We start from the raw sequence: 25,255 nt of genomic DNA, 5'->3' as shown, positions 1-25,255 counted from the left end.
CTTCATTTTTTGAGACGTTTTGTGTTTCAGAGCTTTCAAAACTACATAAAATTAAAATTATCTGTAAAGTCTCCACAAAAAGCACAGACCTCTAATCTGTCTCAGAGCAAAAGTGAAAACCAAGGCACCCACAGTTGCCTGGAAGCTGTGAGTTTGGGAGTACTTTTACATTGTATGCCTCTTTATAGGTAGGAGACAGGAAAAGAAGCAGTTTGTGATAAAAATCAGAACCAGAAACAAACACACGTACTCACAAGTCTAGGCTCACCATTTCTTTGTGCTGTTATAGTTTGATGGAGGGGGAACTAAAACAATCCATGTCAAGTAAGATATGAGGAAAAACCAAAAATTTAATAACAGCCTTCTCACAACCTACACCAGCACTGAACAAGGCTTAACACAAATAAAGTCTTGTTGCCCAAAGGTCACGGATCTGGCTGTGCAGACTCAGTTCTCACTGTGATTTAAAGCTGTCTCCTTGTCATTTTCCACCTGCATATATAACATCATTCCAGGTTCTTCCTCCGAGTCACTCCCTCTCCACATTGGAAACCTTTAAAATTACCTGCACCTTCTACTAGAGAAAAACAAAGAACAAAACATATAAATCATAATGAAGTATTTTTCCTATGCTTCCAGTTAAATCTCGTGTCACTAAACCTAATAATAGAAAAATGTACCTTCTTAATGATCAGCTTTACTTAGTGATGTGTGATAGTATAACTGGGTGCAATGGGAATATGTATTATGTTTCAAAGCACACACATTATTTGTAGACTCCAAGAGAAATTATTGTTTTTTCTTGATATTTCCAGCTGAACCTACAGATTTTTTCAGAAAAATATTTTTACAGTTGGTTTTAGTAACAGTAATTCTGTTAACTACTTAGCTTTCTGGAGAAACCTGGAGAAAATTCAGCACATCAATCTCTTCTACTAAGTATCAAACAGCTTCACATCCATCTACTATTTCTAAAGGTGTTTGTTTATTAAGGAAAATAAAATCAGCACATAAATATTTCCATTAAATACTCTTAAAAAAATTGCCAGAAGGAAGTTAGTAAAAATCCTTTCTATTTCATTATCAATTGCTCCCACAGTAAGCACTAAGTCTTTCATTTTGCATACCCATTTGTGACAGTGACTGCTTACAGTCACTGCATTTGTATCCACCTGAAAGCCACTGACAAGCTCAAGTTGATTATATAATTAAGTACACATGCAGGATCGGGGATTTCATCTTCAGAGAGAGCATTTCAGTCACAATAGTATTTTTCTTTCAGAAATGTCAATAGCTAGTCCATTTATTCACTCCTTGTTTTTTAAGATTTTATTTTTCAATTTCTCACTTCTAAACCAAATTCATGGTCCTTTCTGGCTGATGGCTTGGATACTGCACATATAATCTTATTCTTCTGCTCCTCCTCTTCTACTTTGTAAATTCTTCCTGTCTACTTGTTCTTTTATTCTTACTTCATGGAGTAGTATCAGACAACTTTATATATACATAAAAGTTATGCTGACTGTGTTCAAACAGCTTATTTCTCTTTCATCCTTTTCCTCAAATGCATTTCCTTTTATTCTAAGCTAAGGATAAAACGACATCTTCATTTTTATTGCTTCCACACTGTTGCACTTTAATTGATCTGCAAAAGATGTCAGAATGTGTTGAAGCTGAACAATACTGCACTTCAATCAAATGCCAAAGTCATGTTTGTGCAATGTTTTCTAAGAAAAAAAAAAAAAGCAATGACTCAAAGACTGGAAGAAATCATGGCCTTATTACTTAATTTCTACGTATTTAACTGCTTTAACTATGATCTCCATAGTCTTTAAATTGTTGCTAAATCAATGTTTATATTTTGCACTGTGTTAAGATGAAAAATAACTCCTAAATTATGCAAGATCTGAAAAACTCAGCTATCTTGGTCAAAAATTTAGAAACCCTGCATACGAACAATGTTAATTTTACTGCAAACTTGTAATTAAACTAAGGTCATTGATAAGGGATGTAGAAGGCATTCTTCCCCCCACAGAATCTACAGGACTGCAATGGGCATAACAGCAGCTGGGTTGCTGTAAGCAGCCGTGACAGCATTTTAAGTTATTCTAGAAGATTCTATCAACTATCTGTAATTAGGAGACCATCTAAACATCAGTGAGTATGCTCAAGATACAAGGAAGATTTTATCAATCAAACCAACCAACAGAAACCTCCCACTACCACAACCTCCATGAGCTGAAGTGACAAGACAGCTCTTCAGCTGCTCAGGGCAGGGCAACCACAGAACTGAAAGTCTGCAATAGCACAGGTGCTCTTGCCACTGACCACCTTCAGAGTGCAGATCACAGAATCCCGGAGTAGGCTGAGCTGGAAAGGACCCACAAGGATCATTGAGTCCCACTCCTGGCCCTTCACAGGACCATCCCCAAAAGTCACACCACCTGCCCGAGAGTATTGTCCAAAGGCTCCTTGAACTCTGTCAGGCTTGGTGCTGTGACCACTTCCCTGGGGAGCCTCTTCCAGTGCCCAACCATCCTCTGGGGGAAGAACCTTTTTCTAATATCCAACCTAAACCTTGGTTGATTTTGAAATAAAAGAAGAGCTACCCTAAAGTATTACCATTCACATATATATATACACACACATATAGGTATATATATACACATATATATTTATATATATATATATGTATATGGAGAGAGAGAGACAGAGAGAGTGAGCATGTATGCCTATATACATATATATACACATATATGTATATAAGCCTATATACATATATATATGTATGTATATATATATGTATATATGTATGTATATATACAACTTTTCCAAATTTGAAATGTGGAAGCTTTTCAGTTTTAAAAAAAACCCAGGAGACTTTAGCAGATGCCTTATTACAAAATCCTATCCATGTCCGCAGCTCTTGAAGATGAACACAATTTGCATAGCACTCACACAAAAATCGGGACAGAATATTTGTAATTCAGATTTGGCTTACAATGTATTCATTTACATTTTATAATTACTTTAGCAGACAAAAAAAAAAAAAAAAAGCCAAGAATGAAATATGTTTTTCCCCAGTTAACAGAAAATAAAAGAGACACATTCAGTGCACTGGTAGTAAGAACGCAACTTCAAATTTGAACATCCCACCAAGAAAAGAAATCATACTGGCCAGATTAAGCACTTATTTTGCCACAGGCACATTATGAAACATAGGCCCCCCCAAGCCCCCTCTTAAAAATTGTCATCTGAAATTCTAATGAAATCTCAGCTGAATAAAGGACTGGTCCACTTTCCTCCAAACACGGTAACTCTATATTAATTTCTTCTTGCATCCACCTAAAACCCCATTAAAGTTAATGGGAGTTACATGTGCACCTACGTGGAAATAACCCCATAAATATTCTTAAAGGGCACACAGACTGTAAAAGAAAAGTCTTCACAAGTAGGGTTTTTTTTAATGATGTAAAATTGTTGCAATTTGGAGTAAGTTTCAAACAGGAAGAAAGAGCAATGGGAGGAATTTCCCACCTGGCTTTAAATTACAATTGCAGAAAATCAAGCTGCTTCTTTCAAAACTGGAGATAACAGCAAGTCCACAGAGTAGTTATATCTCTCTGCTACTGAGAATAACTTAAGAAAACCTCTTCACACACAGTGCTGCATATGAAAAGATTGATGAGTTTGACTAACCCTTAAAATCCCTACCTTCAGTAGGTTTTCTTTCTTTTTCAGAAAACAGGACAGCACATTTAAAATAAAAGTGTTCTGAGCACATTTTCAATTTTAACTACAGTCTAGGTAAAGGTCATTACATCTGTTCCATCAAAAGCCAAGAAGCAAGGCAAGTATAACTGGCTTCCTAGATTTGCTCTCATTTGTTGAGTCCCATGAAAATATATAATAAAAACATAAATCCAGCTCTGGGGAAGAAAGGAATGGCATTGTATTTTTCACAGAATTACGACAACCGACTTTATGGATAATACATTTGTAAATTTAATAACATCTCACTAAATCGGTGGCTGCATTACCTCCATTTCCACATTGGGGAAATAGTAATATAAGATCTTATTAGTGCACAGAATTAGGAAACAACTCCTATCATACTTAACAACTCTTAGCATACTCAGCAGGCCAGCCCAGGATATTATCCAGCATGACAAAACACTGACAGCACTCTTTTACATATTTTGCCTACATCTCAAAAATCCAGGCTAACTCCTGCAAGGGTGGGGAGAAATTACATGGCAGCAGGAAGGGAAAAATCTCTCCCACAGTTAACAAAGAATAGTACCACTTTTCACAGTTCCATCACCAAGATTAGCACATTGGCCTGGAGGGTTTGCACATACACAATTTCTTGTCCTCCCTATTTCTCCCCTCAACTTCCCAACTTGTGGATAATCCATATTGCCATGCACACAGCACCTACTGCACTTGCTCCCCATCCCCAAATGGTCTGTACTTGAATTTACTTGTTTCTTTCTCTACCCAGTCCCTTATTTTATCCTCAATCTCATCACTCGTTTTCTGTTTTGGGATCTGAATCCTAGCATTTCTTAAAAAATTGCCTCCAATTCTCAGCTTCTCCCCAAAGGCTTTAAACTCCCTTCCCCCATCAGCCTTTCTACTGCCCTCAAATTTACATTCAAATTAAATTTCTCTGTAGCATCACAGGGTCCTCCAGCCTTCTACTCATCCAGTACAGCAACCTTATCCTCAGCTTCTTTACCCAAATCCCGTATTTTTCATACAAAGCCTGCACAAACTGGCTGCTGCTCTTCCCTCCAATATATATTACAGGTTCTTGTTCTAACTTAATCTAATAATTGTCCTTATGTCTATACCAGGGCTGCAACTTATGCATTCCTATGAAAGAGAAAAAAAAAAAAAAAGAAAGAAAAAGGGAAAAAAGTCTCCTTGCTTTGTATATCTGTGTTCAGTCACACCACACCTTTGGAAATAAGGAAAAGTAACTCTAGGAAATTTTCAGATGCACCATGGATGGTATAGAGAAACATCTCTCCATATGGATTCTAGTGCATTTACCCACCATGTGTACACTAGTCACTACAGAACATGTGCAACCTAGTATTTTTCCAGGTCATTTCTCCAAACTGGGCTAGCATTTTTTTAAAAAGTAAAGAAAAGGCACATCTTTGTCACAAACCCAACCCACATCTCAAATGTTGCATCTCTGCTTTACCTCATGGGTACATTAGAAATTGACAACTAAAGGGCTGTAAAAGTGTTGACAAGCAATGTGTTCTTCCCCTAATTTCATTCTGCTGAAATGACTGAGCTTTTTTTTTGCTCAAATTTTCCCAAAATACTCAGCCTAAGTGTACACCCAATGTGGGAAGATGTCCACATCGGCAGGAAAAGTTAGGTAGCAGAAATTAAGGAGTCATAATAAAAATGTTCTTACTTTTTAGGCAGCACCAGCAACCAAGAGCTCAATGTGTGATAATTATCAGTTCTTCACTGCATCTTCTATTTTACACTCAATTGAGCTCAAATCTGTCTGGGGCTCTCTGCAGGAGCACAGTTAAAAAGGGCTGCAAGTTCAGACAGGGTGAAGTGTTATGCCCAGGTGTTTGGTGGTGATGGTAAATGCAGAAAAACTGACCACTGCTGGTTCACATTTACTCCAAAGTGCATTGGCAACAACACAGAGCATCTGACAGCCTCAGAAAGTGTAGAGGCTGAGCTTCTGACAAAAATATTTTGTCCAAAGACATAGCACATATTCTTACCATGCAGTAGCTGACCATAGATGAAACCAATATTAATATGAGAAGGATGAGGATGTAAAGCAGATCTGGGAAAGGAACAAATCATTTCTCAGTTCCTACTTTCCCTCCCCAGACACAACTTTCTTCCAAATGCCTTTTGGAAGCATCTAGTTTAAATGAGCAATCGAGTGAGAGTAATGATCTGACCTTTCCCAAGTATTATCTTACATGAAACACAATTTCTTTAAGACAAAACACATACAATTATTCAAATTGGTGAGACATTTTTCTGCTAAGAGAAAGCAAGATGCCATTTTCCATACAGAGCAGCATAATTTCAGAGCTGTTGAGCCCTGGAGCTTTCTCTAAGCCTTCAGTCTCAGAAGCTCTACTACAGCATTTCTCCAAATCACTGAGTTCAGATAACTGAGAGGTATTTAACTGAAACCTAAATCTGTTAAATACAAATTGCATTTAAGTGACATTAAGGATTTGATTAAAGCCTGGAATACCAGGGGTAGAAGAGAGAGGAAGAAAAAGGGACAGAAAGAATAGCAATTTCATTTTGTCCACTGATATCAAATATAACTTTCTAAATAAAGTCAAAAAAGGGACATTTTCTCCATTACCACACCCATTAAAATTTTCAATACTGCAAAAAGCTTTTTTCCAGTAAAAACATTTGACATTTGTCAAAATGACAAAAAGTAGAACTAATGAATGTGAATATGTAATTTTCCTAGGAAGGTCAAAAGTACAAATATTATGCAGAAAGCTTAGTTACTTTGTTTTTAAAATATTTTCTTATTTAACCTAGCTCAAAATCAGTAAGTTTTTCACTCACTTTCTGCTCAGAACAAACTGGATGAAACCATGGCATCAGCAAAACTATGAAAACTAAGACTGAGAAAAGACCTCTTAAGAAAGAGTAGGGTAAAGAAAATATACTAGCAGACTCTTAAATGGACACCTTTCTTCTGCATCTCATCCTGTTCTACCCCCAAAATATCAGATCGTTCACAAAGTTTTAATAGCTCTATTTTCAATTGCTAAACATCTTGAAAACTCCATGGGATGCGTGGGATGCTGCCTTCTGCAGCTTTTGTATACGACTGTGTGGTTTGCTGGAGTAGGTTGAGCCTCACTCAGTTCAAAAAGACTACCCATGTGTTTCATGACAAGTGCATTTTCTCCCGGACAAAGTCAGTGCTGAGCAGCTGTGCATGGGGAGAGTTGTACCATTCAGTAGAGCAGAGACACTCCCCTTTACACCTGTGAAGGAAACCTGGCTTTTATACACACTTAGAGAAATTAGTCGCACAATTAGGAAAACCACCTTCTCTCTACCTCTTCCCAGGCTCCATTCCATCGCTCCAGAGTCCACCCCTTCCTACTTATTATCCCCACAGGTTACTCAGTCCCTTCAGCAACGTGAGGAGAGGCAGGTGGAGGCTACTGGTTACCATCAGTACAAAGCTGTTTCTGTCTGCCGCACCTTTCTCCTCACACTTTTCCCCTGCTCCAGTGTGGGGTCTTGACGGGAGCTGCAGCTCCTTCAGGAATATCCATCTCCTCTTGCACTGGTTTTCCACAGGCCACAGTATCTTCACCACCATGCAGCACTCTCTTTTCTTTCTCTGGTCTCAGGGCTGTCTCTCACACTTTTCCTTTGACCATTCTGCCCTCCCTTATCCCAGCTGTTCCCAAGGCAATACCATCATGGCTGTGGGGCTCAGCCGTGCCTGGTGGTGGGTCAGCTGGAGCCAGCTGGAAGTTGCTCTGTCTAACATGGGGCAGCCTTGGCTGATCCTAACAGGGGACCCCCGGCAGCCCCCGACTACCAAAACCTACCCACCTACAGCCAGTATACTGGTTTATGTATTCCCTAAATTCTTCTTCCTCAACAAGATGCAGTGCTCCATCCCATAGATTCTGTGTCAGCCAGAAGAAGTTTCAGGCCTCACCAGAGAGCGAGACAGGCCCTGTGTGCCTCAGTCTTCCCCATGCTTTCAGTTTTACAGGGGTCCATCTTGTTGCCCTTCACATTGGTCACCGATTTCAGTGCTGAGTTTCGATGTCCATTCCAATACACTGGAGCACTGTCTTTATATTCCTTTTGGAAAGCCCATACCAGCTTCCACTTTTCATGTAGTGTTTCTTTTTTAATTTGATCTCAGTCAGGATTTCTCTGTTTATCCATGTCTTCATCTACTTCAAGGTTTTCCAAAAGGCAGATGCTCCCCACAATGCAAGGCTGCACTCATCTTCCATTATTATTCCCCAAATCTACATCTCAACCATTAAGCTTAATCTAAGGTTTGTAATGTAAACTCATTACCTGCTGTCAAATCTTCTGCTAGGCTTTTGTGCATTGTGTCTGGCTTAAAAATTGCTTGCAAGAACTGTATTACTGCCATTTGTCATTAATATGAGTCACAGCATCATCAGCCTCAAACCTCAAAATCATTTCTGGTTAACCTTGGGAAATCTATCAAAATGCATTAACATACATTTGGCAATTGCAGTATTGCAGATTTTGTAGCAGTTGCTCTAACGATCAAATACCCACCAGAAATTTCTATGAGATGTTGAGCTACTAGACAGCATATTTGTCAAAGCATTAAAATCAAGCAGGTGAGCAAACCACATTCTGGTGTCTGACCACGTATCTGTCAGGACACGTATCTGTCTGACCACGTCTGTCAGGAGAGACAGGACAGTCTAAGCTAAGAGTTAACTGACACAGGTTGTGTGGGCAGGACTTAGAACTGGAACTACTTCCCAAGCCGCTGGGTCTTGTTCTCTGATGTCATGGAGGGCACCTTACTGAAGTTCCATTCATAAGTACATCGGGTACAAAGGTACTAAGGGTAATTCAGCCACCATATCCCAATACAAAAAGGTTATTTCAACATAGAATTTCTCTTAGACATATAAACTTTCATTGAATTCCAAATGTAGGTTTGAATCGGGGCCAGTTTTTCACCTACTTCTTGCACTAACATTGAGCTTTGGTTTATTTGAGTAATCTTTACCTGCCTTCATGCACCTATAAAAGACAAACACCTCAGCTTTCATTTTGCCAAACTCATCTTGGGGTCTCTTTCCCAAATCTTCATACTCATCTTTTGTGTTTGTAGTTTGAGTCCATTGTTCTTGAACGTGGACAAACAGAATTGTCCACGGCGTTCTAGATGAATCTAGCAGCACCTTTTACAAAGTAATTTCCAGATTTTGGCATAAAGATTTTGCATGTCCTTCATTTCTGCATTTGCATCTTTTGCATTTGTCTTTTTCCCCATGCCACATACTACTGGTGACGTAGGTTTGCAACATTAAAGAAGCCCTCATTTTTCTGCCTAACAGTTCTTCAATAATCTCCTCAGTTCAGACAGAAATTCTTGTAATTAATCCTAATTGTAAAAACCATAGTTGTGTCATCATTCAATGTCTTCCAACCACGTATTAGCAGCACATTCCCATTTCAGTATGCATCTTATGGCATTAGAAGAATTATTTGCTATGTTCTGATCTATATCATAAAATAAACATATTTATCATAGTGTTTGCCTATCAGGGTTCAGAATTACCTGTTTTTGAAAAATCCCCAGTCACCTGCATGTCACCACTAAATGCTGTGTAGCAAGTAGCCTACATGAGTTGAGTTCCTGCCGTGAATTTGCTTTATATGACAGCACTGGGCACAGGAATTACTGGCCTAAAATGCTAAGGGTATAGTTTCAGTTGGAGTCTTGCAGAAAAATAGAGAAATAAACAAAATAATGCACACCATGCAGTGTTCTGAGAAAATAACGCTGAGGAACTAAATATTTTATTAACTTTGAGGGACAATATTTTCAGAGAACTTCAGAGATTGAAAATTTCTCATGTTTTCTCTGGCACTTTATTCTGAGCACATATAACCCACTCCTATGGTGTGCTAGGCTGTCCTTGCAACTAGTGAACTTTATGGTTCAGAACTATTTGGGAAATCTTTAGTCACGTTCCATGCTCAGTAACAATAGATTTCATGTATTCAGTAGAGGATTGTAAACTTTATATTCTGTCCAAAGTTGTGCTGAATTCAGAATAAAGTCAGAAGGTCTGGCCTCAGCTCCCCATTACAGGGTAAATTTTGCTCGATATCCTTACTACTTTGTTTGAAAAAAGAGAAACCTTTACACTCTTATCCTAGACCACAGTTTCATGTCCAGTGACTAAATTTTTAATAGAAGGATAGAGGTGTTTTCAAGTATTTCACAGCAGAAACGTAATACAAAATGTTAATATATGGAAGATGCAAATTTGATTCTGCAGAAATAAAGGATAAATAAATATTAGCCAATATACTAAAGCACAACTAAAAATAAGTAAATGTGAGTCTAACAGTGAAACATTCTGTGTCTTCATGTCATCTTACCAGAATGAAAAATAAATTTATCTGTATTAATGCTACCTTCATTCAATAATTCGGTGTTCATTAAAAAAATACATATATTAGTAGAAATAGAAAAAGCAGCCACTAAAACAAGCAGTTACTATATTTAAAAGTTAAGAAAGTTCCCCAGCTGACTAGAGGCTAATGTCTAAATTTGCAAAATATGTTAATAAAATATTCTGTGTCAATCTTTTACAGCAAAGGGATTTGTGCCCATACTAGATTTGCCAAATATTTAGTTAGTGATTCATATTTCCTTGGCTATATCTTAAGTCAATAAGCAATTTTTTAATTTCTGACAAAATTTATATAACCAGTTACTGTTTCCCTCTTCCACTAATCCTTCTGCTGTTGCAGAATCTACAAAAGCAGGACCTAGCATTATCATTCTGTACTTTTCATTGTATTTTTCAAAATGCATACCGTTGTATGACCCAATAGGCAGATGTGTGAAGACTGAAGAGCATTTTCCAATCAGTAAAGAAATATTCTTTTTTGTACCAAATTAACCTCTAACCCACAAACTCCACCTAACTGCTAGTAAGAAAGCCCATGGATTTTAATAATTTCTAGAATACTAGGATTATCAGAGGAAGCAGAACACGACCCTGCTGTTGCAGTCAGTTTATAGGATCATACTCTCACCCCCAGTGAATCAATGGGCTTCCTGGTAATATGAAAGTCATTGGGACTTTATCCGTAAGGGATAATCTGACTCTTCCTTGATCTCCCTGTAGTTTATTCTGCTTCAGAAAACCTGGCTTTCTATTCTTCCATGTTATTGCAATGCAAGGACACAGCTGGGAAAGTCAGAAGGTGGCATGGAGATCTCTCAGCTGTGTTCTTTCATGTAAAACTTCCAAAATAAAATCCAAGTATTGATAAGCACCATCCACCAATGGTTTTCAAAATGCTTTAGAAAAGGTGGAAAATCATGAATCTACTCAGGATCATCAGCAAAGCTGGGAACAGAAATAACATCCTGGTGTTCATATTTAACAACTGGGTCTCATGGAGTCACAGTTAGTCCTACCACTAGTTAATTCCTTCTACTATGAATCCAGTCACACTGTGGCAGGAGTTTTGGACTCATCTAGATAGTTGCATGGGCTCATAGATCAGCCCCAGTACTCCTGTGTGACAGTCATATAAAGAATATTTTAACAAATGTCCCAAAAATAGTACAGCCATATCTGATACTGAATGTTAGTCGTTAGCAAGTCTAAAAGGGAAAACAGAATGATTTCTTGCATGGAAATAGCAGATATATAAGGGTGTGGTTCTTGAGTGAACAGAGATATACTGCAGATGTATCTACAGTGAGGAAAAAAATGAGCCTTATTTCTGACACCTTAAAAAATTTGTAAATTAATATATTTTATATCTATTAGATAGATGTGTGTGTGTGAGTACCAAAGCTTTTTCAGATGGAGGTGGAAGGATTAATTTTTTGACATCTCTTCAAATTACATAACTACAGCACAGTTATTTGGTAATTACAGATACAATTGTAGAGTAGTAACAGTCTTCGTTATTACCAGTTCTCACTAATTTTCTGGTTGTATTACTGTGTGTCTAATTATGGTGTAATTACAACAGAGTTAATTTGTAACATTAATGCACTCAGTAAAAGTATTAACATGAGAAAAGACAATGTATAATACAGTCATGTAGTGAATTATCCAGTAATGTTAATTAGTTCTAGTTAGTTATTGAAAGGGAACTTGCAGAGCAATTTTGCTGTAACTGCACTGCAATCAATGTTCCTCTATTGCAAACCACAGGAAGGTTTCATCAAGGCTTGAATGGATTCCATTAAAAACAAGTAGTGCTCTTAAGCTCTTAAAAAAATCATTTGGAGCCATGTATACAAAATTCTTTGAAATGTCAATATAATTTCCCACAATTAAAACAGAGGAACAAATAATAACTACAACAAATCACAGATGAAAGCTCCAAATGTTCTTGTTGGACAGGTGGTAATGTGATCTTGACCAGAGGTGTCTGAATTAAATTATTTTAGGAAGTTACTCTAGCAAGTTAAATCAGGGCATTCTCAAAGGTTGAAGCCTCATGAAGGCCCACACTAACCACATCCCAGGCCTCTCTAAGAGGTCTTTAGAGCCCTCTCTCAAAATATTCATCGCCAGTTGCCTCAGGCCACTGTTATAACAGCCTGGGAGAGCAGGTAAGGAGCTCCAGAATCAGCCACATCAGATAGCTGAAGGAAATAGAAGGAGGAGGAAAAGGTCTCCAAGATTTGGCATGGTGGAGAGTAGTAACTCTGTGTCCAGAGCAAAGGCAGACCCTTCAGCACTCCTCTCCCCTGTGCTGGGCTCCAGGGTGCTGCTGGTCCTACACGGGTGCTGCAGGTCCTACACAGCTGCTGTCCCTGGGCCGTGTGAATCCCACTGAGAGCAGGGATGTTCCCAGCCAGTCCTGCTTCTACTCCCCACATCCTCAATCGGCACAGTGGTGCTGCACCCCCTCTATCCCTCTGGGATAGACACTCTCATATTGGCCTCTATCCAAGTGCTTTTCAGGGGGTGTGTGTTCCAAAACCAAACATCCCACTGTAGGGAATGTTTTCCAACACTGTCTCAACAGCACAGGAAACCCAAACAGGAGAATTTCTTGGAGTGCACAATGGTTTCACTTAATGTAAGTTCTGCAACAGAAGATGTTTCCTTTGTGCTCTCACACTCTCCCACTTCCAGTCACCAGAGAAGGAGTGTCCAGGCTTTTTGACCAGCAGTCAGTCTGTGGGTCCTAAAGACCTGTCTAAAGCCTGGGTGCCACATATAGGACCTCTACAGGTCCCAGGGAGCCGGGTGTTGAGTTGAACATGAGCCAGCACCGTATTCTTTTAGTCAAAGTCAGCCAATAGTATGTTGGGCTGCATTAGGCAGAGAGCATGGAGGTGATCCTTCGCTTCTCCTCAGCATTGGTGAGGCCAAACCTGGAGTCCTGTGTCCAGTCCTGAGCTCCCCAGTGCAACACAGACATGGGCATACTGGGAGGGTGCAGCCAAGAGCTGAAGTATGATGACAAAGGGACAGGAGCATCTCCTGTAGGAGAAAAAGCTGAGAGAGGTCAGACTCTTTATCTTGAAGAAGTGAAGGTTCAGGGCAGATCTTATCAAGGTATAAAGATGGAGGAGCCAGCCTATCTCCAATGAAATCTAGTAACAGTAACAAAGCAAACACTGACTTAAAAACTGTACAATTTCAAGCACTTAAGTGCCTTCTTGTTGTTTTTGGGTTCTTCACAGTGGATTGGACTAGATGACCTCTAAAGGCCCCTTCCAACCCAAACCATTCTATGATTCTACGGCTCATATATCATACCATCTTTGAATAGCTTTCAATTCCTTAAGTGAGAAATGCTGTTTTTCTCCTGCTATTTCCACTCAAGCAAACAGGAGCAGAAAAATAGCTAGAATGTCATGAACAACCACACTGACAGCCGAGCAGCCAGCAGCTAGCTCTCATCAATTAGAAAATAAAGTTCAGCTGTAGCAAAGCACAAGAGAGAATTACATATCTATCTGCTTTATATTGTGACTGTGTCAGTCCAGATGAGTCCTGCCCCAGTCAGCTTTCAAATTACTCCTCCTAGGTCAGCAAAGTGGTTGGAACAGGCAGAGCTGGCTAAAGAACAAGCCTGGGTATCTTGCCTTGGCTCTGTCCCCAGCTGCCCACACAAAACAACTGAAAAGCAGTAGAGATACTATTGAAATCCACATCAAGACCACTGCAGTCCCCCCAGGAGCAGGGCAGGAGTAGGGGATTTCCTTTCCCAGACAGTTTGATCATGGAATGGAATATACTTGACCTTGTGACCAGAGTGGGTTTACAGCCAAAGAAAAAGAACGACATGCCATGCATTCTAGCATATTTTCTGCTGCATGTATTTGCAAATTGAAGCCTTCCTCTTCTTATCAGTCAAAAATTTGTGAGGAAAGGTCAGATCAGTACAGAGCTTTTAGTATGTTCTTAAGCTATTAAAACAAGAGTGCAAAAGTACACATAAATTGCAGCTTTGAAAAGTTTGAAGCCGTCTTAGAACATCTATTCACATTTTGAAAATAAATGTTCAGATTCATAAATGTGTCTGCTATGATCTACTAACCATTGCATAGGTAAACCCACAATACTGCAAGATTTTCCTAGTTAACTTTGTGCTTGGTGAAAGAAACTAAGGTACTCACATACTGTGTCACAGTCAACCTGTTCACTAACTTGTTATTCAAATTAATCTACTCATTTCTCCACATCTATGACTCCCTCAAGCACTTCCTCTCCAGTTTCAGGCAGAGCTGGATGCAATCAAGAGTTTAGGCAAGCAAATATTCCCCCAAAAACCCCATACTTGTGTCGAAGGGTTTCTGATTCCTCTTGGTGACTCATGTATACAAAAATCAGTACTGAGACATTCAGTGTTGCAAAAACCAAGGTCTTGCTCTGTTTCTCCTTGCATTAAATTTCCCATTGCTGAAAGAGGGATATGGAACATATCTATTAATGCAAGAGGCGGGGGGGGGGAGGGAGAATGATAAAGCAAGTATTTTTATTTTCTGTCTCATAAGAAAATTACTATTTACATTCTTAACCAGAACAGTCATTTGGGTATACTAGATTTATTACCTATCTGGGACTGCCTTTTTTTATATTTCTCATAGAAATATTCCAAGTATCCCCACTGAACTTCATCATCAGTGTTTGTTTCTTAGCTTCAGTTACCCTCCTACGTTACATATCAAACAGAAGACACTGAAAAGCTTTGATATATCATGTGGCCATGAAAAATGAGGAGACAGACATTGTTTATTGCTAAATCTGTTCTTTTGACTAAAAGCTTTGAGACTCTGACTGTAAATGTAAGATATTCTTCTTCATTATACTGTGTCTAAAAGGAATGTGTACTGAAATCCAAAATTTTTTCAGTCAAAGTAACTGCATTTATTTAACTCTCAGCTAGAAAAAATCTGATTAAACTCTTTTGAATTCCTTAATAGCTTGTGTACCAGATGTTACTTTTTTCAACACTTTTGCTTGCACGTTTTAATAGCTAGATAGGACATCATAATTTCTTTTCTCTTTTATCTTTAAATTAGTATAAATTTGAAGTAGGTTTTATTTTTTAAGAAAATAGTTTCTTCTGCAGCCCAGAGCACTGATTTAAAATCTGCAGTTGCAATCTGTTCAGAATTGTAGGCTAGAGACAAGTTGCCTTTCTACTAACTACTGTATACTTTATTCTTCATGGACTCAGTTATTTACAAAGGTGCAATAGAAAGAAAGAGAAATCAGACTGTAGATCATCTGTGCAGTTCTCATAAATGTCAATTTTTTACAAAAAAATGAACAATTAAATGCAAATTACAAATTAAAAAAATATTTTGAAATGTCTTAACATTAATTTTGAAAAAAAAACACAGAAGATATTTTCAGACATATTTACAATTAGGACTATCTATACCTTTTTTCACACAGAGAAACTGAATACAAGACTTGCACATTTCAGAGAAAGATATGTTTGAAAAAGAGGGTATTGTAAATTAATGAGATTTTTTTATAAATGTTAAGGACCAATCATCAAAATCTCAATTATGATAACGATAGATTTTGAGAATGGACTTTGCCTACATTTTTTCTATTATTGTTTCCCAGCCTTCATCCTAATTTTTGGTTGTAAACAGTCTTGATCTGCTGTCATGCAACTGCAGCCTGGGACCTAAAAGCTCTGTTGTGGTCACCTGGATGAGCCTGGAAATGAGCCAGGTCATTTGATCTTTCTACTGAGATCAGGGAGATGTGGTACAGAATATATTGCAATTCTTTTCCTAGTGTTATTTGTATATAATAATGTAAGATTCCAATACTGCAAGAACCAACCCCTGCCATCAAAATGCTCCTTTTACGTCTTTGAAGGAGTTGGATGTGAGAGTCCATGCTGTAATTCGTAACAATTTTATTGTTACTTTTTCTTCAGATGCGTGTTTACTTAAAGTTTGTGGTGCTGTAATCAGGAAAACAAAAAAAGGAAACTATGGTTTTGCTGTATTTTAATATTTATTCCAAGCCTTAGACAGAAAGGATGGGAATAATTACATCTAAAATGTTTCTTTAAAAGAGCAATATTGCTTTTATATTTTTAATATATAATCTTTATGTATGTATATATGCATACACATGACTTTGAGGGTTTTTATTTTTTCCTTTTTTTCTTCCCCTTTAAAGTTTTGGATTAGCAATAGCAAAATCCATCAAAACTTCATCATGTCCAACTACATATGCAGATAAACTGTAATTTCTCCTTTACAGGTGTTCAGTGTTTTCTCTGCCATTTTCCAAGTGTTTTTAAATGCTTCAAAAATATTTTGTACATTCAAAAGTACAAAAAATACCAGTATAATTCCATTAATGGTGAGGTATCAACTAAAAATCACAGACCACATTTGCTTTACCATTAAGATTTAGCCAAGAAGTTCTTTTATCATCGGTGAGTGACATTGTCTAAATGTTTGTGCCTACTATGCAGAATTTTTATATGCTCTATGTAAATTTAAACCAGCATCAAATTCACAGATTTTGAATCATTAAGTTGTGCATTACCAAAGAAGTACCTGGATTTTATACTACTGTAGATAATTTAAGCACTCGATGATTTTAGGAATTCCATGAAAACACAGGGTGAATCAGCTATTGCTAAGACCCTCTCTCTGGAGAAGCAAGTAGTGAAAAAAACCCAGAAACTCGTAAACCACCTCTAAAAAAACCAAAAGGGTGATTCAGAGCTGGTAAGAGCACAAAGTCTGGAAAGATGGAAAAATACAGCTACCATACTAATATTGTTGCTATAGTAAAGCCCATTTCAACCAAAGGGTTCATGAATCAGATACCTAAGAGGCTGACAATTGAAAGCTGAGTAGATATGGTTACCAAAAACTAACATGAGCAGGAGCTGTAATGCTTCAGTTCAAGAAGGGTGAAGACCTCAAGGATCAGAAGATAAGGAAGTAAGTGTTCTACAGAACAAAAGCTTTTCTAAGTGTGCTTTCATATTATTGATGGACTCAGAGCAGCCAAAGTGCAAATATTAAGATCACAGAAGATTTTTCTTGGACCAGGATTGCACCATTTGACACTCTTAGGGATATCAAGAAAGCAAAATTAAAGAAAACAGCCCAGAGAAGCAGGTTGAATAATGCAGGCAGTATATAGTGCAGATGTACAAAACAGACACCCAGCAACTTCAAGAAGTTGACATTTTATCATTAAAAGTTATTAATTTTATCACTGATTTGATGGAGCTCTTCCAATTTATACCATCTGGAAATTTGTCCTTTATTCTTTAAAGTGTTGGGTTTAATTTCATTTATCAAAAATGTTTTGGCAAATTACAAGAACTACAAGGTGGGAGTAAGGTCAGATGAGGAACAACATAGAGTTTTCACACCTCACTCCTTAAGACACAATTAATTGTAACAGTCTTTAAGGACTGAATTATATGGTATCTGATAAGAGAGAGAAGTTCACTCAAAGTCTTCTTAGCTTTAGTTTACTTGTACACACCCATACACCACGCAAGCCACTTATTTCCCATTAGCTGCCATTGATTAAAACAAGTAAACCTTGGTTCTGCTAAGATCATTAGACAGCTTGAAGGTCATAAATAGCTCCAATGTCTGTAGTTAAATTTCATGTACAAACCACCTTTAAGCACAAGAGTTGATCCAATTTCTGTCAGCAAAGCAAGTGTGTATTCTATAAAGCACATATTTAAGAGCTTTTGTTAAACGGGGGAGTAGTTAAGATTGGTGAAGAGAAATAAAGGCTCTCAAATGTGTTAGGTAAAATTTAACTCATTCTGAATTCTCTACTTCTACAGTTTTCACCTCTAAGAAAATTACTTAAATACTTATTGTGATGAAAAGAAATTGTAATGGTACGAAGGATATATAGGTACATATATCTCTGTGATATGTATATTCAGTGCTCAGTAAAATTAAGCTGGAGATTCTGTGTCACAAAACTAGAAAACCGTAGAGTTACAATTTTCACAGAAATATCCTACTTCTGGCAGTTTACATATATACATTAAGATGGATAAGAATTTTATTACATAATTGCAGAGTAGTGAATGAGTAATAATGCTAGATTATTTGACCTTTTTCTAACATGTCCCAGATTCTATAAAATTTATCACTTAACGGAAAGATGTGCTATTAAAAGAACAAAAGAATTTGGGTTTATTACTGTCAAACAGTAAGATATCCTGATTTCACTACCACATATTTTTAAGAAATCATAGTGGGAAAATCCACCTAAAGTGAAACGAAAGAAATTCTATTGCAATACAAACATAGAAAGTAAATGGTGCAAACACAAAAAGCTACAACAGTTTGGTTTCTTCTCTTATGACTCACTATGAAAACCTTCCCTTTGAGTTGTTCTTAGACTTATTAGGTGTGTTCCCACACAATAAGCAGAAAAAACAGAACACTAGGGATGTTGATATTTTCATCCTGGCTGATTTTTTTGCCTATGTACAACAGCAACAGACGCTTTTGCCTTCTCAAAAATGTAATGAAACTTTGCAAATACTGTATTCAGAGGTCTTCCTTCAGTTAGGATTTATCATCCCTTACTCACAAACCTCAAAGTGTGCATGCAAAATAAACAACACAGTTATGAGTGAATGATAGGAAAGTCGGGGTTATTTTTGATTGAGGTGTGGTTGCTTCTTCAGTGTAAATGTCATGTAACTCGCAATGGAAAATATATATTTTGAAATTAATCTTTTTCTTTTTACCTGTTTTTCTTAGTGCTTAGAGAATGAATTATCATTAAGATGACGAGATAAAATCCAACGTATCAGGATGTGGAACTTCAAGTAGTCTCACACAAATGCAATTTGAATTACGCAATTTAAATTGAATATTTCCAGTTATAGTTGTTATATAAATTATGAGATATTTATAATGCATTAAAAAATACTGCTTTCTGTCTCAGTGTGTTTTATATTCTGCACCAGTTACTGTTAAGTTCAGACTAAAAGCCCATTATCCACAGTCTGTTCATCCACCCATAGCAACGTAAAAATATTGGAGTGCTTTTAAGCAGACACACAGTGTGTGAAGACAGGTTAAATCAGTGAAGAAGATAAATAGCTGCTTTTTATTATGATTGCATACAGTTACAGTAGCAACTACTGCCAAACCTCATGAAATGGCATTAAAATAGTGTAAAATTTATCTGTGACCTTCCTAGATGTGTAACTGAGATTCTTCGGTCTGGGGTTAGTGTGTTTTTGTCACCCAGAACAGTGTCCTGCAGAGGCCAGGGTTTGCCCTACAACTCTGTTTTACTCTCTGTTCTCTGCCTAGATGCTCTTGAATTTGTTGAGGGGTGATTCTATGCCACTGGGAAGCCCATTCCAATGCCTGACAATCCTTTCTGTGATGAAATTCATCATGATGTCAGACCTGAACCTCCCCTGGTGCAGCTTAAGGCTGTTTCCTCTTGTCCTGACACTTGTTACCTGGAAGAAGAGGCTGACCCACACCTGGTTTCACCTTCCTGTCAGGGAGTTGTAGAGAGCTATAAGCCTCATTTTCTCCAGGCTAAACCCTCCCAGCTTCCTCAGCCACTGCTCATCCGACTTGTGCTCCAGATCTTTTCCCAGGTCCGTTGCCCTTCCCGGGACACGCTCCAGCACCTCAATGTCCTTCCTGCCCAGAACTGGACACAGCACTCGAGGTGTGGCCTCACCAGTGCCCAGCACGGGGGGACAATCACTGCCCTGGTCCTGCTGGCCACACTATTGCTGACACAGGCCAAGATGCCACTGGCCTTCTTGCCCACCTGGGCACACTGCTTTCTTCCTTCTTGCAGAACCACTCACAGGATCTGAGTTCTGGGTAGGAAGTTTGAGCTATAGGTCTGTCTGTTTTCATCATTGATTCCTGCAGTATCAGGCAGAGTCACCATATTCACCTTTTTAAACATTACTGTTTGCTATTTGGATTGAAAAGTTTTAAGATGCAAGAAAGAAACTGAATGTAAAATGTTTTGTGGGTTACCACTGGGAAATCTGATGTGCAAAGAAGAATTACAGCCATAAAATCCTTCCTAAAAATGAAAGTTTAGTATGAAACAGGCCCATAGGAAATCTTTAAAATATTCAGTATGCTATCTAGAAAGTCAGTATTTACATGGCCTTTGAAAAGCCATAATCTTTAATGTGAGTTTGGCGTTTTTAAATGCAGATGAATTTGTACACACCTCTAGCATAATTATGTGCTCCATTAGGTCCCAAGTGTGCAGAATTCTGAATTCTAATTGGATGGCATTAATTATCCTCTGCTAGGAATACACAATATTCTGAAGGCATTACCCAATCATTTAGTGTACTCCCAAACCTGATTCTCAGGTTAGCAATTAAATCATTGCTATTACCAAGTCACCTAGTATTTCATTAGTTAAGGCCCACTCCGGAGTTACCTATATAATCACTGATAAAGCTGAGCAAATACTGAACTCCATGGTTGCAGCTAAAATGAGAGAATATAGTCCAGAAGGGCACAGGAGAAAGGAGGTTGGGACTACAACAGTCTGCTGATGGTGAACAAAATATGTCTGTGTATAATAAAGATCGAGGACAAAAATTAACCTAGGAAAAAAATTTAAGAAAATGTAAAAGGGGGCAGGAGACTGAAAGTTAGAGGCTTCTAAGAATTATAAATTAAAGAAATAAGAGCTGCAAGGCATAGGAAGGAAATGGAAGGAGGCACTGATGCCTAAGCATGGATAATGAGATCAAAATATCAATCCCATGAATTGGGTGATCCCTACTTAGCATTTGTATTACAATAACACCCAAACCTGCAAGGATAGAATCTAGGACAGTTATTATTTTACTTATACACCCTTGTCATTAGAAAGTTCTTCGTAATGTCCAATTCGAGCTCAGTACTTGTCACATTGTCATTGGCAAAAAGGCTTCAAGTCAGGCAATTTTACTCAATCATTTTATTGCCAATTAATATGAATTTAATTACTGATTTGGGTATTGAGAAAAAAAAAGAAGACAATTAAAATCTTCCCTAAGGGAAATACCTGACCCCTTCTTCAGATTCAGCTTCAGTCCAACTCTTCTCTTTCCTAGGCTCAGTTTGCCCCATTGTCTCCACATTACGCTCAGGCACACCCCCAGTCCCCTTGGCAAGGTCTCTCTGTAGTGGTTTCTTTCTGATGCCCTTGTTTCTTGCTTGTTTTCCTCCACCACTCTATGTTTCTTGTTCCTTCTATGTTCTGGAAGGGTCCTCCTGGGACCGCAGCTCCTCAGGGTTATCCCTGCCACTGTGTGGATCCTCCATGGGCTGCAGTCCTCTGAGGGGTGTCTGTGCTCTGGTGTGGGTCCTCTAAAGAACATTCTCCCTCGGGGATGTCCCTACTCTGGTGTGGGTTGCCCATGGGCAATAATCTTTTAGGAGTGCCCCTGCCCCAGGCAGGGGCTGAAGCCCCCCAGAGATACTTCAAAAGTAACACTTGCTTCCAAAAGTGAATCTACAGCCGTATTCCCAAGTGTGCTATTCCATGTGTGTCCTCCATTTCTCCTCTGCTTTATCTCCACATTTCTCTGAACGTCTCTTCATGTGTCTCCTCCCCTCGTGGGTTCTGTGCACTTGTTCTTGAACACTACTGAACAGCAAATCCTGGTGCTCACCTGTCTGGCTGCAGTGTTGATGCTCTTCTTCCTTGTGCCAAATTTTCCTGTTCTTTCAGTTTTCTCATCATTAATTCAGAGAGTTCGAGGTTTATTGCATCCTTGGTCATGTGTTATATTTTTCAGATCCCTGTCTACTCACTCCACTTCACCCTTTAAAATATTTGCCAGAGGCTTTCACAGTATTCAGCAGAGACTTCCCTGTGCCTGGGAGGGCAGAGAATTCCTTCTTATGGCTTTTGTATATTTCAGAACTTAGTTTGATGCTGCTTTTTTTTTTTTGCAAGTTTTTTATTAAGCCATTCATTGTAACCTCAAGTTCTTCCTCCACAGAACTGTTATCAACTTGATTCTACAAACTGTTTTGCTAAGAGTGCATATTGACCAATGTCAGGTTACATTACATCTATCCTATTTCTCCAAGCTGTCAAAATCATTCTGAAATGTCATTTAACAGTCATTTTAACCAATCTTGCTGTATTTACAGGCAGTCCCACTCTCCTGCCACTCGGATCTTTACTAGAAATGGTAACTAGTGTTGTAAATAGCTTAAATTCTCTACTACAATGATTGCGGAAACTACCACTTTATGAAATTTCTTTGTTTCCCTTTCCCTGAAAACCCAAGCATGGGGTTTTTTTGAAAATTCTTTTCTCTCTATTATGATTCATGCAGTAAAGCACCCCCTTCTGATCACATACAGTGTAGAAAGAACTTGTGGAATATATTTGAAAATATTTAGTTCTAGTTGGCAGTAAGGTGTCAGTTAGAGGACTGCTAACAACCCAAAATGAGGACAATAAGAGTTAGAGCTCTGCCTTACCCCAGATGTCCTGGAGTGTTCGGCTGGAGTCGAACTGGAACCAAAAACCCCTCAAACCCTCTCAGAGCCTGCATTCTATTGGAAGCTACTGCTTACCTTGTGCCTGGGAGATTTGGAACAAATTCAGATGTTCTGCTGAATAATTTTCAAGACAAAAGAGAGCAAAAACATTTTTGGAATCTATTTTTTCCTTGCTAAAAGGCTTTATCTGGTAAAAAAGTAAAACACAACAGAAAAGGATATTCGTTGAGGCCATACTTCAAGGCATAATTTCACTTACAAAATAAAGCTTTAAATTCTAGGCATCATTTTCATACTGATAAGGAAATCTTCCATAAACCACAGGCCTATGCAGAAGAGAGTAATCAATATAGCTGATAAAGAAATGTTCTGTAAACCCCTTACTGTATCACATCATGGTTCATCAGAATAATCATTGGCTAAACTCAAGTTAGGAAGAACAAGGCAATTAGTAACAGCTTTCCACATCCTTTTGCTGCAATGAGCATCCCATTGCTGATGCTACGCTCAGATTCCCTGACAACCTGGGGGCTCCCTGACAGGGAAAGTTGCTTTTTGCCTCTCTCCCATTCACACACACACAGAGACACCCTGAGCCATTAGTCTCAGGTCTCAACCAAGACACCTTTCCAATCATTTTTCTCTGAGTTAAATATCTTTCCAGAAATGCTTCCATTCTGTAAGGCTTAAAAGCTTTTTTAAAAAAAAAAAATAAAAAAAGTTTTTTTAAAAAACATTTTAAACTTTAAAAAAAAGTCATTAAAGAGAAAAAAAGGCTGTATTTCAGTCTTGTGAACTTTTTCCCTTGCTTGTTGATTTCACAGTTACTTTGTTTTAATATGGTTCTCTACAGGTCATACACAATGTATATCTCATTCTCAAAGAAATAAGTTTCATTTGTAAAGCATTCATCATGTCTTATTAAATAAGAGCTTATTGGACACTAAGAGCATGGACTTCTTTCTAAGATAAATATAGTTTATTATCATGTTGTTAGCAGCATTTCATTTCCAACTTAGACCTTCATTCTTGTCTGCTAATGCAATAAAATTAATCCTGTAATTTCAGTTGCTTAATTTTCTATTAATGACAGTGTGATTTCTTAGCTAGAGCATTGTCCATTTAAGGGAAAAAAAAATCTTTTCTCTCCCTGTGGAGGTTAGTGAATGAGAGAGACAGATTTGACTTTTCCTACACTAAAAAGTTCTGTCTTTTCTATTTTCTTTGCTCCCATTGACAGCTGAAATGAAAAGAGAAACAGCTGATTGACAGCTGCCTGCCAGGCCACACACAATCCTAATTACAGCTGCTCTGCAGGCCTGTGCTCATACTCACACTCCAACATGCAAGAGCTCAGATCATGATTTTTCTTATATATATAAATCAATATAATCTTTCTCAAGTTTGAATCTTTACATGTAAACCTTGAAACAGCCAAAAAGGGAAGCTCTGTGGCTTCTGTTAACAACCAAGCATTCAAACACAATTGAATAATATTTGTGAAAATATTTGCCCTTTCTTCTGTACGTGCCATTCAGTTTTATTGTCATCTATTGTTTTTCTCTTACATTATACTTTATTACCTCAGTCAACCCACATAGCAACAGGGCTCCTTTCAGCACAGATTTGCAGATTTTAACTCTTGGCTGAGTTACAGACCACTGGTAAGTGATATCAGCCACTTCAAAAAGAAATGTTTCTTGCCCCTGTGTCTGCTGGGTCAGTAGAAAATGCAATTGCTTTCCATTCTCAATTCACTTACTCTGCAGCTGGAGTGGAAGAAGGAAATGTTGTCTCCTCTACCCCACAAAACACAAAATGTGAAATTCCAAGGGGATGGAGGAAACAAGTGCCAGCATTATTAAAACTGAAGGAAAAATAATAAATTGCATCAAAGAAGGTGGTCTGAGGAGCACACACTGGGAGGAAGAGCATCACCGCAGGCTGAAATGTTGCTCCGCCGTGTATGGACCTTGCCTTTCGTCAAGTAGATCACCTGAAACTCCAGGAGATTCAGATAGTTAATTGAAGCTGAACTTCAACACATGTTGTGTCCAAATAAGATTACTTGGGCTTTTTTGGGGGGCTGTAGAAGTTCTGCCCAGTTTTAGCTGCAATGCTCTGAAAACTTCGCTTCAAAGGAATACAAACACAGTTCAACAAGGCATCAACCTCTGTAAAATATTATCATGTCTATTAACAGTAGCAAAAAACTTTTGGGGAAGAATTGCTTAGCCCGTGTTGGCTAACGTTCATTTTCTTCCTCACCATGAGCCTTTGATTGGAATTCACCCCTAACCTCAAAGGTATTCTTCACTTTGATCCAAGCACAAAGGGGTCATGCTCCAAGACTTACTGTGGAATCCAGCTGAGTTTCCTTCAAGAAATATTGCTTGTGAGGAACAAAGTGAAAGTTTAGTGAGGTTTAAAGCTCTACATTTTATGATTAGAATGGTTGTATTTAGAGATAATCTGCTGTGAAGTGAGTGTACAGTA

General features: G+C 38.1%; 1 long non-coding RNA gene across 1 annotated transcript; it reads right to left on the bottom strand.

Moving 5' to 3' along the window:
* Positions 1-1,302: 1,302 nt before the first annotated feature.
* On the bottom strand, positions 1,303-8,473 carry LOC114000126. Its single transcript, XR_005564490.1, has 2 exons — positions 8,314-8,473; positions 1,303-1,645 (listed from the first exon to the last, which is right to left on the bottom strand). It is a non-coding gene; the product is annotated as an uncharacterized LOC114000126 (long non-coding RNA).
* Positions 8,474-25,255: the final 16,782 nt, after the last annotated feature.

Source organism: Pipra filicauda, unplaced genomic scaffold, assembly GCF_003945595.2.
Source record: "Pipra filicauda isolate LSUMZ 115617 unplaced genomic scaffold, ASM394559v2 scaffold328_size813605_pilon, whole genome shotgun sequence".
Taxonomy (NCBI): domain Eukaryota; kingdom Metazoa; phylum Chordata; class Aves; order Passeriformes; family Pipridae; genus Pipra; species Pipra filicauda.
Note: the sequence above shows the minus strand (reverse complement) of the source record. Positions and strands in the feature narration are given on the sequence as shown.